Here is a 15,230-nt window from a genome sequence, read left to right as displayed (position 1 = left end):
TTAATTGTATTGAATTGTTAACACTAAAGATGAATTTTACTAAAACAACAATCAACAATAGGTAGTTAAAACATGATATTAAAAATCGTACATTATAATTAACAAGATATGTGTAAGTTTGAATAGGCATTTTATAACAACTTACTATTAGTGTTAAAACTTTTGTAAAGGCATGTGCCTTTAAAATATTTAAATACACATTTATACTGTTTATTTTAAACCTTTTTGGTATAGCTCTATTCTTCCGAATCCCTGAGGCTTAGTGAAACACTCACGAGTCTGTTTACTGGGCAGAACCAGTGCTAGGTGTGTATAAGGATCGAACCAGTTACATCCCGTAAGTGGCAGTATCATGACCAGCCAGGAAGCCCCTACAGACATCATAAATCGGCTTCGTTCCAGTAGGCCCCAAACTGTATGCATCTAATGACACCCGCCTTTGGATTTGGTTAAAAATAGTCGGCATAATACAACTGAAATCCCTTCTAAAAGCCAAATGACAAATCTTGGAGCTGCCGGACTGGTAATTTTATGTGATTGAGCCCTCAGTTGTTGTCTTTTCCTTTTAGCTCTGGGAATGATTATGTGTTAGTGGCCGCTTATCTCTAGTGGTTTATAACCTTCGTAGCAAACTTTACAACGCTAATGTTTTATGAGCCCTTTAAAATCTCGTCTGTTGGTTTTTTATCGGTAAATTATAACATGATACAAACCACCGAGGGTCTACTCGCATAATAATGACCTGAAAAAAACCCTCATACGTTAACGGACCCAAGTCTTAAGCATTGATCTAATCAACATTTCGGCTAACTGGTCGGTCACAAAAATGTGAGAAGGCATTCAGTTGTATGTAATATGAAATAAGGCAAAGCCTTAAAGCGAGCTCGATTAATGTTTAATAGAAGAAACGAACAAAAAAATAATAAAGATAATATTTAAATTAAATTATTAAAGGCATTTCCTAGCAGAAGAACGTGGAGTTCGTAAAGACGGGTATAAAAAATAAGGAAATGAACTGTTAATTATTTTGTTAATCAGCAATAAACAACAAACGGGCCTTATTAAAGGGTTTCATGTGACCTGATGAACTGAGCTGTTAGCTCAGAACTCCACCCAAAACAGATGGTCACACTATCAGTTGCCAGCCTTGCAACCACAAGTTTATTACGAAGGTCAGATCGGGATTCGAACCCGAACCACCCGGCCTAATGATACCGGCCTGGGTTGCTCTACCAATTAAGCTATCTGAACTTTTGAAAAATATATAGGTAAACTGCAATACTGTATAATAGCATGATTACCTTACTTAGGAAAATTAAAGGTTTCGCGGGATGAAATGAGTGGGGAGATCAAATCAAATTGAAAGCCCATTCTTTCTGTGCATTAGTTGATGATAACCATAATGCTCGCAGAATTTTTTATTTTTTCGTTGCCGCTCGATAAGCTTCCTTAAAAAGTACAACTTCATTTCCCGTGACTATAATATTAAAAAAATGTAAAGAGCAAACAACTGCAGTTTGTCGGACATCCCACCTTTAGCCAAAATACAATAAAATAACATAAAGCCCTTTTCTGTATTTACAAACTTCTTTGTTTTTAATTTTAATCGAAACATCATCATACGATTCATAAGATAGTGTTTAATTTTGAAATGCTTTCAGCGCTTTGACTTTATATAAAAAAAAATATTCAATATAATACATACAATGTATACATGTATATGATCATACAACATAGTGATTGCACAAAGCAATAAAGTTCAGACATGTTATACAAGATATGCTAATATATATTTTTTTTAAAGAGAAAAGAAAAGAACGACAGAAGAATAGTTATGAAAAATGATGAGTTGTATAAAGTCGGAAGAAAGCATACTGTTGTGTGTGTTTTGTTGTATATTCACAATGATCTTATAAGATTGAATAAAAAATATACAAAAATATTTTAGAAAGATAAACTAGCATTAGAGTGAAATGTATATAAGTGGACAAACATTATGAGAATTTAATCCGATTCCATTTTTGTTCAAAGATTTATAATGTGTCATTACTGAGGGCTATTTCTTTCTCAATCTGGAATTTTAGTTTAAGACTATGGACAAAACAATTAAAATTTGGTACTTGTTTTTTGTACTTCATGTTAAAGATAAAATATTTCATCAATATAAGAATAAAATTCACAATATTTTTACAGTCTATTGATTTCAATGAGTAAATTCCGAAACTTACATTTGAGAAAGATAGTTTAACGTTTAGTTGCTGTTGTTCAAGAAAAGATACTAATTGATTCCAAATAGGCTGGATGTGTTTGCAATCCCCAAAAAGATTTTCTATAGTTTCGATGTTTTCACCGCAGAAGTCACACAGATTTGAGTTAGATAATTTGCATTTAAAGAGATATTTATTTGTAGCTATAATTCTATGGATGTATTTATATTGAAAATTTCTTAGTGTGCTTTCAATAGTTGCTTTATATGGCATGGTAAATATGTGTTTCCAATTAAGTTCATGTTCGAAAAGGACTTGCCATTTATTTTGGGTTTTGGAGTTTTCTGTAGGCTTTTTAATTTGTAGTGTGTAAAATATTTTATTCGTTTTGTTTTTTCTTCCAAGTATGTTTTCTACGAATGTTGTTTGAGTACATGGTGCATTATTTGTATTGATTTCAGATTTAAAATGTATGGGTATGCTTTTAATTAGTGTGAGGTACTTCGGAAAATTATTTGAAGGTATTCCGTATATGTAGCATATATCATCAAAAGAGTAGAAATTCTTAATTCTGTAGTAATATAATTGGTCGACATATTTAATTTGATTTTATATTACGAAATGTATTACGTAGTAAATCGTGTTACGTCATTTCTGTGACGAGACACACAAGTTTTATTTAAATTATCTGGAATTTAAGGACATTTTGGACGAGGTGTTTCTTAACATTAAACTAGTTGTTTAAAGCATCGAACGAATGCAAAACGTATTTCGGATTGCGTGTATATCATGCATACATGTAAACTTCGATAAGAATACCATAAAATAATGTGGTTTTAACTAAGTTTCGATAAAGACATGGAAGAATAGAAGTGGAAGTGCATATCGTGGATTAAAGTTGTCAACTTAATTGTTATAAACAATGGATTAACGATGTCATTAAGGTAAGCGTGACGTTTATACTAAATTTAATGTTTTTTTTATAAACTCTCGTTAGTCACTTTATGATAGCGAAGGTCGCTGAGCCGCCGTAGGCGGCTCGAGTAGCTCGCATTACGTTAACACGTGTAATGGACTGTAGATCTTTTTTATTTAAAATGATGACAAAACAAGTAAGTGGTATTATTTATTGGACGATTACCATTTAGGAACAAACACACGATTGGTTCGGCATGTACTCAGGTACCAAACTTTTCAAAACAACAACCTGCAAAGTCAAATACTCGATTTCATAATAATTTCATATAGCCTCAGGGTACCAATTCTCGAACGATTTTTTGCCGATTTTAGTTAATTTGTCAAACTGTTTCATGTTTTAAAATTAATTTAAGCTGATATTTCAGGTTAAAGTCTACTCTTTCTGAAACAATAAAATGTAAAGAAAACAAGCGTTAATAACTCGACCTTACTGTTGGTCAAATGAAGTTGGTTCGGTTTACATTTTGCAACCCGTTTGGAACCAATTATAGAACGTTTACTAAAGAAAGCCATCAGACGTTTGCAATACACACATAAACTGGTAAAATAAATTTATTTACTTAGCAACTGACGTGGATAATCATTACTTATATATTTTGTTCATTTAATCGAAAGATACTTATTGATACTTTGAACAAACATGACTTCTCTAACTGCTGCTTGTAGAGCACTGAGTATTTATAAGATTTCCTTCGTGTCATTTTTCAAAAAGAAATAATAAGAACATCTAAACAGATGTATTATATTTATGAATAAAATGATTCTTAATACAAGTGGTTGAAAGCAGAATGGTACCAAGTTACGAGTTGGCTTTAGTACGAATTGACCATAAAAGAACTTAGTTATTTGCAACCTAATTTATCAAAATAAAAATAGAAAACAGGGCAAGGTCAAGGATGTAATCGCCTATTTTGACAGTTGTAAACAAAGTGAAAGGAAGTAAAGAGCCTTAAAGGGGGATGTAAACATCGCTCATAATGTTAGAATCTTATAAAACAAAACATTTTGATGACTTATAATGATCTAACTGAAATAACCACTCATTTATCTGGTCAAATATTAAAATTTTACATGGTTCAATGAATCTTCGTATGCAGTTGCGTTTACGAAGAAGACGTTGTCAAGTGGAAGGTTTGCAAATAGAATATATTCATATAGACTTACTTAGAATGGGACCCGATTTCAAATTGAACAATTTCACCAAAGTAAATTTTATAATTTATAAAAATCGTTCGAGAATTGGATCCGTTCGAGAATTGGTATCCTGGGGCTAGTGTATTTATTTTCTTTCACTGTCTAAGTCATGCATTACATTTAAACTTAAAGGTGGCAAATCACATTTGAGTATCATTTCAACATGACCAAACTTTATTATCTCATCAAAAATTATGTATCAGTGGTTTTATTCTAGATATCTATTCCCTTCTATTGAAAAAACACACGAGAATTTAGCTTAATTTTTATGCCTTACAAAATGGCATGATTCAAACAAATATTGCTACCTTTGACAATATCTCATAGTGAGGGAGATAGTGCCCTTATTGATATCTGAGCTGACCTTTCTGATAGATAACATTCTAAATTAATTATTTGATAATTACTACAAATAGTGCAATGTTTATAGATTCTATAAAATGTGATCGATTCAAGCAATCAAAAGATGTGATCAAATGTGATTAATCATATTTAAAACATAAATTCAAATAAGACATAAATAACTTTGAGGTGGGTGACGTGACAGTTGCTACCTTTAGTACGGTGGCTGTATTGACAGTATTTACCTTGAGTACGGTGGGTGACGTGATAGTCGCTCCCTTGAGTATGGTTGGTTACGTGACAGTCGCTAACCAAAATGACTTTTAAACAGTAATTAGGAATATAAAAATTTAATTAATTCTAGTATTTTGGTACTTAAAAAAAAATATACTTACAAGTGTAAAATTATCAAAGTGTTATATCAATGGTATTAAATAACATGTTTTGGTGGGTCACATAACTATCGCTGACCTACCTTGCATTTATTCCTCAATTATGTTAATTTGAAAATACTTTGACTTTAAATGCTAAAAAAAGGAAAATAAAACAAATTTGCTGCCCTTGTGAAATCTTAGTACAGTATGCAACATGGAAAAATCATTGCTGATGACAGTGACGATGATGTGCACCTGAAAATTATAATTGAGAATGTAGCAACAGTTGGATGTTCTAAATTTTTACATTGTATGTTCTAGTTGATTGTTTAGTGTTTTAAGGAGGTAATACCAAGGACATACATACTAGATTAATATATATGTCCTATTGTCCTTGGTATATACCAATCTTTGTTTACTGCACAATTTGTTGATAGTTTCATGTGTTACGCAACTTTCACCTTCGATCAATATTCAGGTATACATAATTTTCGAAGTATAGGTCACTTTATGGTTTAGATAATTACTTATTAAAAATATTAGAGTTATTTAGTTGCAAGGACTGTTCTGTTGCGCTTATCCGCAGTTGGTATTCGAACCATATCTATTTTACCAGATTTGTGCAAAATACGGTGATTTTATCTCAACTATAAACAGTCGGCAAACAAACAGCATTTTTACAAACAGAAGCTTTTGTGGGCTTTTCAAACATAACCTCATGTGAGCTTTTGAACTGACAACATACTGTTCTAAATCATAACAAAATATCAATTAAATGTTATTCTTTGTAAAATGTTCCTAAGCAAGGGAATGATGCTATTATACAGCATTGCAGTTTACCTATATATTTTTCAAAAGGTCAGATAGCTTTCTTGGTAAAGCAACCCAGACCAATATCATATGATCATTATCATCAAATGGCTCATGGGTGGATTCGGGTTGGAATCCCGATCTGACCTTCGTAGGTAAACCTGTGGTTGCAAGGCTGGCAACTGATAGTGTGACAATCTGTTTTGGGCGGGGTTTTGGGCTAAAAGTTCTGTTCATCAGGTCACATGAAACCCTTTAATATGGTCCGTTTGTTGTTTAATTGCTGATTAGCATAATAAATAAAAGTTCATTTCCTGTTTTTTGAATACCAGTGCCTATATTATTACCAGTCTTTGAGAACTCCACATACGTTCTTCTGTTAGGAAGTGCCTATAATAATTAGATTTAAATATCATCTGTATTAAATAAGTTTATTTAAATATCATCTTTATTAAAGTTTTGTGTTAGTTTCTTCTATCAAACATTAATCGAGCTCGCTTTGAGGCTTTGTCTTATTTCATATTACTAATGATTGTTGCTAATGGCAATCCTCGCCGTGGAATCCTTTCTTTAACGCGTCGGACAAATTCCAGTGCACAATGATACTTACATAGTATTCTGTCATATCTCTTTGAAAAAATACACGCTGCACAAAATGCAGGAATTTGTATTGATGGTATTTAAACAGATTAATTTCGTTCTGGTAGTTTATTGTCACAGCCTGACATGCATACTGTAACATTGCCGCTAAAGACTCCGCCCACCAGTTCATTTACTTTTTTTCTTGAAATAATTAAATAAATTCTTATACCATTTATTTTGTATGAAATAGAAGAACAACGTGAAATGATGATTTCAAAAACGAAAAAATCTTTTTTGTTAAAAACAAGAAAATTCCAGTGCTAAATTTAGCAATGACGTCATCGAATGGGGTACTCCCGGAATGAATACAACTGTTTTACACGAAGAATGCCAATGCGTTATTCGAAAAATAGTCACACTAAATACAGAGACGAACTTTAGAATATTTTAAAGCCGTATATTTGATCATTTTTATCTATTGTATCATAATGATCAATCAGCAGACGCCGTATATTTACTTCGAAAAATTCCGGTTTCCGGTTCGGATATTGCTCGCGCAGTTACCAAACTTTTCAAAACAACAACCTGTACATCTACAGTCGAATTGAAATACACGTGTAAACGTTATGCGAGCTTCTCGAGCAGCCTGCGGCTGCTCTGCGAGCTCGATATTATTTCTTGTGTAGAATTTATATTGACATCAAACCTTGTTAATCTTTTAAAAATATATTTAGCATTTTGTATGCGATTACAACGCGATTTAGCACTATATTGATGTGATAAATTTGTATTGAATTTATTGATAACACTTAAACTAAAACCCTTTTTCGTAATTAAATAATAATGTATTATTTCACTCATTGCACACGCAATATTTTAATTTCAATAGATTTTAATAATTATAGTTGATGGTAGATTACATGCATGTTTACGTGTTTAGCTTTACATCTAAAGTTTCTTTGTTCTTCGTACATATACACTACCCCAAATCTTAAATCGTTCTTATGAGCCAATACTAGTCTTAATGTAAAGTGCACAGGTTTCAAACATCAGATAATAATCAATCGAATGCGCAAGAATTCGTCCAAGGCTTGGACGTCACACATGGCACCAGCATAGCTCATTATTTCGCTATTGTTATTGAACATTATATTGGTTTCGTCGCATTCGTAGAAGTGCAAATCCGTGCGCGGAGGAAAGCAACGACCGCACATGACCCACATTCCACATCCTTTCAACAAACAAACATATCAACAATTATGATTGAGCGTATATCTTTTTATCTTTATCTTTATATCTTTTTTAGAAGTTTAATTATTGTGACCATTCACTAGTCCCATTAAAGTCAATTATATATATATATATATATATATATATATATATATATATATATATATATATATATATATATATATATATATATATATATATATATATATATGAATACAAATATATATTATACAGGACGATACATTCAATTTAACAACAGAAATACAAACTTACTGAAGCTTCGATAATCGCCATGCAACTGTCATTGCAAAGTCTTGGGGCCTTTTTAAATGGTTAAACGGCATACACAGAAATCCTTTTTAACCAACATGTTTTTACCAGCATCTAGTCTTTCTGAAAAGTGTCCTTGTGCCAAAACACTTCATCGCAGTTCATACTTTACAACTTCAATAATAAAAATCAAAAACGCTAAGTCCCCTCTTTGAAACGTTAAATGACAAGGTTTTGAGGCTTAATAAACATGTAAGAAGGCATTCTCATTAGCGCAACGAGTGCACAATTAAAAAACATCTAAGAAATAAAAAAAAGCATAGCATCACAATTCAAATAAAACGCAATATAAGTTTATATACATTTGAATTAATTGCCATTAAATTTCTATGTTGCTTAATATTGATTAAAGCAACCTGATTGCAACTTTATACAGAATGATGAAATTAAGTTTACACAAACATCAGATGAATCTCATGTTGTTGACGACCCTAGTAATGTTCTAATTGTATTAATAAAGTAAGGAAACGTTCAAGCAAATAAAATTGTGTCTGATATCAGAATAATCGCCACCGGAATGTCCTTGTCACAAAGATCGTAAACAAGATCTCGTTCATATTACAGTGTTCCGTACTAAACATCGACATCTGCCACACTGGCTGATCCAGCAAGCCTCATCTACGTCAAAGCTAGGTGTACTTTAGCGGTCGCACTTTATTTTCTGAGAAAAGTGCTTCTCAGAAACAAAGTTTCAATGTACCTAATACGCCAATGAATCTTTCGCCTAAAAATAAAACAGCGTACTGCATCATTTAATTCAGATTGTTTGCTTCGGACGTTATGGCAAGAATAATTCATTACATTAGGAAATATATAACCCAACAATGTTCAACTTCTTTAAACATTAGTGGAGCCATTTCTATAAATATTTTTAACTTCTCTGTGCTTAATTGTGTTGTAGAAACGTTTCACATTTGGTAACGTGTACCTTAAACGTTTTTATTATCGTTCTGGTATAACGTCTGCTATTAGATGTATTTGTTTTGGTCTATGCGTTGATGCATTTCTGAGGCTAGATGAACCTTCATGCAGGCTCAACTTTTTAAACCCTGATTTCTATGCATTGCAATGACACGACAAATCGCAGGCTAATGTGTGTTTGTCGTTTGCGTTCTCTACCTGTCAATTTACTGTACAAATTATTAATTGTCGAAATTGTCTCAAATATATATATAGACCTCTCAGATGTAATAGTATGTAAATCCTGCTAGCGCAACTGGAGTTGTTTTTAAATATAATTTTGACTTGCTGCATGTGTTTGTGTTTGTCACCAGAATTTTATAGAATGTAAGATAATAACAAAATTTTGTCATTGATGAAAATTGACCAATGACCTGGAACATCCAGCATAATATAACCAACATAAACTGCATATTTGCCAGAAGAAAATTTCATTGAATACATTACATTAAATATATTACATTAAATACAGAACACATAACATTTGGAGCGTTACATTTAAAACATAATATTTAGTACATGACAATACATATCATAAAGTAAATGTCATTAAAGTGCCTTCAATATTTTTAAAACTTAAAGCTGAATCTTAATACATTCGATGGCGTATTACTTTCTATGTCTTGATGCCACCTGACTGCATCTTATTAATTACCTTTTCAGTTTGAGATACTGGGCGTACTTTTAAATTAAACAGAACAGGAAGAACTGAAAGATTTAGTTACAGTGTGCACATTTATATTGTAATTTATTGTAAGTTTGGGACTTGCGAAGCGTTTTTTTAATCAACGAAATATGATATGTAGGTAACAGAATTGAGGACATGACGCAGGACATTTTTAACAAAATAAACATCGTGTCATCGTGTTGCAGGATCGTGTCTTTGAATGACAATCGTGCCCTGTTGGAGATAATGAAATAAAATGGTCGATGCTGAATGGTTCAGACGGACCGTCAGTATACTTGAGTTCCGCTTAAAGTACATTTAATTAGAACGTACAGTACATCGAATCGTCGGAGCCATAATGCCCTAGATACCTTCTATTTGCTTCTGGTGAACTTGCAATGTGCAACAGTTGGCTTCTTGGTCAGGTATGTGGTGACCATGGAGATAACGAGGTATAAATGCCGACACGTATATAGTATTCTACAGCGATCAAACCATAGTCTTGCGTGTATTTAACCCTTTGCATGATTGGAAATTTGTCGTCTGGTAAAATGTCGTCTGCTGAATTTCTAAAATTAGCATTTTCTTCGATTTTTTTTTTTAAATACTATCAGAATAGCAAACAGTTTGGATCCTGATGAGAAGCCACGTTTTGTGGCGTCTCATCTGGATCTAAACTGTTTGCAAAGGCCTTCAAAGTTCGGTTCCATCACTGAAGGAGTTTAATGCTTTAAATATATTGCTACCTAGGAAAGTAGTACGTACTTAACAATGTGTAGCTTTGCTTGCAGTTTTACGCGAATGAAACCGTCAATGGACAGTGTCGTGATTTATGTATGGCTTGTCTGTCACGTAGTCCTGTAATGTTCAAAGAGCCTAGCGCGATTTATAACAAGTTTCAATATAGATCATATAAAAAAGATGACACCTGACACAGCTTTTTAACTTTATTATAGAAACTGCAACTAACTTTTTACATCGATTTAAGATACATACTTTTTAAGCGCATTTTATCACATGGCTATGAATAACTTCGTGGAAAGTGATAATCAAGTAGGTTTAAAGCGACAACTAGTTTAAACGGCAAAGAAAAGTACGTGTACTATGGTTACATTTGTCCCTAACGTTCTTGTCACGGCGGAGTGTCATGTTATATGTTGTAACCAGCCACATTATGCCAACATGTACAAGTACGTTTGACATTGACTGACTTATACAGATTCGTTTTCGATAATGGATGTCGATTTTCTCCTGCGCTGGATTCAAATATAGACTATCGTATTGTCGTGAAATTTAATTTGACAAGCAATTGCTATACATAAAACATACATCTTTTTTAACAATTAGGTCACATAGAACCGGTGATAACCCACAAATAAGACAGAATCAGAAACGGGGATTTTTACATGGAAGGGAAACAGTCTTAGTCGTCGTCGTTGTCGTAGTCTGAGTCTAAGTCGTATTAAAAGTAGCAGTAGCAGTAGTAGTAGTAGGAGTAGTAGTAGTAGTAGTAGTAGTAGTAGTAGTAGTAGTAGTAGTAGTAGTAGTAGTAGTAGTAGTAGTAGTAGTAGTAGTAGTAGTAGTAGTAGTAGTGATAGCAGCAGCAGCAGCAGAAGTAGTAGTAGTAGTAGTAGTAGTAGTAGTAGTAGTAGTAGTAGTAGTAGTAGTAGTAGTAGTAGTAGTAGTAGTAGTAGTAGTAGTAGTAGTAGTAGTAGTAGTAGTAGTTGTAGTAGTAGTAGTAGTAGTAGTAGTAGTAGTAGTAGTAGTAGTAGTAGTAGTAGTAGTAGTAGTAGTAGTAGTAGTAGTAGTAGTAGTAGTAATAGTAGTCGTAGAAGTCGTAGTAGTAGTAGCAGTAGTAAGGACAGTCATCGATGAGTACTCCATTGCCGTCGAAAATGTTGTTTATTTCCATAATTATGCATGTTTGAGTAATGAAGTAAACATGCTAGCAGAAAGTAAGGCATTTTTTAGTGCGGCCTTGATCTACAGGTAAGAAGAAATTCGCTAAGTGCTATAAAAGACATGTATATTTATCGTTCAGAAGGTATACGATATACCTTGATAAGGACCTAATGTAAAGTACATTCCTTCAGTACAAACATCTCAGTGGCAAATAAACCTCCACTAGCCTATGTCACAATTACATCTGACTGTAGTATATTTATGGAACCATGTTGGCCATCGATTTTTAAATATTTCGAGCATGTTATTCAAACATTAACCTATAAATATCATTCCTATCTTTAAACTATTTCTGGTGTTCCATATACCGCAGTGTCGCTTTTGTAATGATGAAATGTTTGGAAAAAGTAAATATGTAAAAACACTATATAAATATCACTTCACATAGCGAGAGATACACCGTATTGTAAACCCGAGGAGGGTAGTGTCAACCAATGATTACATTTTTTATTTGAGCGTTTACAAAACGTCGTATCATCCTCTATGTGGTACGATTCAATGGAAATATCATTCCGTATTTTTAAATGCTGACATGACGCGGACAGCTATGTTTAGACGGCATAGCATTTGGCGTGTCATCAATATGTAGTTCTACGCTGCATTGAATCGATAAACAAGAGATGTGTTTGTCAGAAACACAATGCCCCCTAATGCACCGCTTTTTTACCATTGACCTTGAAAGATGACCTTGACCTTGACCTTTTACCACTCAAAATGTGCAGCGCCATGAGATACACATGCATGCCAAATATCAAGTTGCTATGTTCAATATTTCAAAAGTTATTGCAAAACTCTAATATATTAAAGTTTTAAAATTTGACCTTTGACCTTAAAGGATGACCTTGACCTTTTACCACTTAATATGTGCAGCCCCATGAGATACACATGCATGCCAAATATCAAGTTGCTATGTTCAAAATTTCAAAAGTTATTGCAAAACTTTACTGTAATCTTAAAGTTTTGGGACAGAATGGCAGACAGACAGGCCAATAACAATATACCCCCGATCTATCGATCCGTGGGCATAACATCCAAGCGTATTAACTATTTTACGTTAAGTGTGACAGAGATTGAAGAGACTAAGTTTGTGGCAGTGTACTCCAAAGAAAAAAAATACATATTTACCCTTTTTTTAGTTATTTTTGCTGCTACATGGTATCACTTTGTTTGATGATCATATACATGTATACATTGTATGTCTAATATTAAATAAAACAAATGTTTGTGGCAGTGTGTAATTGACTTCATCCGACGAGTTTAAGAAAGGTCAACATAGCGAGGCATGCCTTTTTAAGATGAGTTGGATGAAGTCACACACTTGATTGATAATGCTGGTTTTACAACATTCATAAATACTAGGTATTGATAAATTGTCTTCAGAACTCGGCATAAACGTGACCCTTGGCTATTAATACGTATGTTTGCTTGCGATTTAACGAATCCGAGATGAGATTGCTGAAAACGTATTATTCGAAGTGCAAATTTGATTTAGTAAATGACAGATCAAGGTCGATCGCTGACAATGTGCCACATGGTGTCTGCGTAATATCGATAACATCTGTTAAGCACTGTTATTGCATTTTTCATGCAGCATGTTTTACATGATTCAATGTACATCGCAATCTGGAAATACTAATTATTGAAAAATCGACAGATGCCTATTGTAAATTCGGCGCATCGCATCAATTAATGCATATACATTTCAACGAAAATGGGTTCCATAACTTACTAAATCGAATTGATGGGACTATTCATTGTGCCTGATAATGAAATATTCCTTACAATTCTTCACACGGTAAATGTATTAAGTTATTCCAGCTTATTTCATATGAGTTGCCGGTATAATGATCCCTTCTTAACTACTTGTGTGCGTATGAGAGCACGTTAGCGATTTACTAAAGTGCGATTGAGGCAGTCTGGAATTGAATTGAGCGGAGCGAATAATCTGCCACAGCACTAAATGGCGTTGTCACAAATAAATGTTTATCTATAAAACAATCGTAATACAAAATCGATAAAGGGAAAGCATATTTGATTGAATGTAAATATGCCCAACATGGTGGTATTTAATCAGTTAAAATTGTATGTGTAAAGCTTCATCATGCTTTACGAATTTAATAATTTCCTAAGGCAACTCATGGAGCGTTCATGCATTTACACCAGCTATAATTATTGAAATATGTTTAATATCGTGTTATATGTTTTCTCCTGTGCTGCATATGAAACTATTCAGTTGCCTTTATTGAAAGATTAATGGATTTCCACAAAACATCATATGCTTATGCTGTTTCTAAAAGTAACATTATTTATATCAACTTCTACTTAATCATATTTGCGGATAATTATTTTTTTTTGATTTAAACATATACTGTCAAAACAAAAATCAGTGTATTTGTTAATAAATAGCAAACAGTCAAGATAAAGGCCTACTATTTAGGCGCAAATTTAAGCATTACATATACTGACACAGTTAAATGATATGTGTACTTTCTATAATTTAATAAAGTTTTTTTAGCCATATTATCTGCGATACGTCAAACTATCATTTGTAAGTAGAATATTTTATCTATTTTAACAACCCTCCACCCCTCCATCAACCAACAACAGCAGAATACATTACAACACAAACGTAAGAACGTCGTAAAATTATCTATTGTCTGTATATATTAGCCGTCTTTGTAAGATCTATGAAAGTAAATGATTACTCTGGTCGTTCATTATTTGACCAAAAAAAATGTATAACCAAAGATAACTATGTACTCCCTGGTGATAACAATAATTTCATTATGTGTGAATATTTGTTATTATTATTATTATTATACCTGATTTGTATAGCGCTCTTTATACACATAGTTGTGCGTTCAAAAGCGCTTCACAGGAAATTACATGACATAATTCAGTATAAAATACAACACAAGCATAAAACAAGATGTATAACATAATAGGTAAAAACATACAACACGATTGAATGAATTCATCTAAAAGTACTAGAATTAAAAATCAATTGATTAAATGGACATTTCATAGATAAAACGGACCCTTAAACAGAGCATGATACACTCAGATAGTTGTTAAAACAAAGACTTAACCCTAACGGTAGCAAAGCGGGTCCTACACAGAGAGCTAAAACATACCTTCAGACATAGAACAATCCTCCCTGTTAGGGCGAGGACACTGCGCGCCACGCCGCCGAAGGAGGCCGTGCCGATATCAGACCTAAGGTGACATTCATACAACAGTGTAATATTAAAGGATTAAGAGAAAAACAATATGTTCTGACCGGTAAAACATGAAACAGCTATAAAAGAATATAAAAATGTGTAATTGGCAGGGAAGGGGTGTGATCGAGACATGACAAGTGTGCGAGGCAATCCTGAATCACAAGTTCACAGAACTGAGCACACTTCCCCCGGAGACTTACTTCCCGTACACTTCAAAGTAATAGTGTGTTTTAAGTGACCGTTTTTAAGAAAAATGTGATTTCGAATCCCTGATTCCACAAGGAAGTGAATTCCAAAGAAGGGCTAGGACATTCTTATGTGATTACTCTAATTTGGACGATATTTAATTCAATTTGTATGATATTAGAAAGTA

At 33.1% G+C, this 15,230-nt stretch overlaps 1 protein-coding gene across 1 annotated transcript in view; it reads left to right on the top strand.

The window, feature by feature from the left end:
- Window positions 1-3,010: 3,010 nt before the first annotated feature.
- LOC127847180 (cytochrome P450 3A12-like) overlaps window positions 3,011-15,230 on the top strand; it is a 28,659-nt gene continuing 16,439 nt past the window's right edge. The window contains exon 1 of the mRNA XM_052378905.1: window positions 3,011-3,151. The gene's annotated coding sequence lies outside the window, so the exon portion shown is untranslated. The remainder of the gene's footprint in view (window positions 3,152-15,230) is intronic.

This window comes from Dreissena polymorpha, chromosome 10 (genome assembly GCF_020536995.1).
Source record: "Dreissena polymorpha isolate Duluth1 chromosome 10, UMN_Dpol_1.0, whole genome shotgun sequence".
Taxonomy (NCBI): Eukaryota; Metazoa; Mollusca; class Bivalvia; order Myida; family Dreissenidae; genus Dreissena; species Dreissena polymorpha.
The sequence above is the reverse complement of the archived record's forward strand: the minus strand, read 5'-3'. Positions and strand labels throughout refer to the sequence as shown.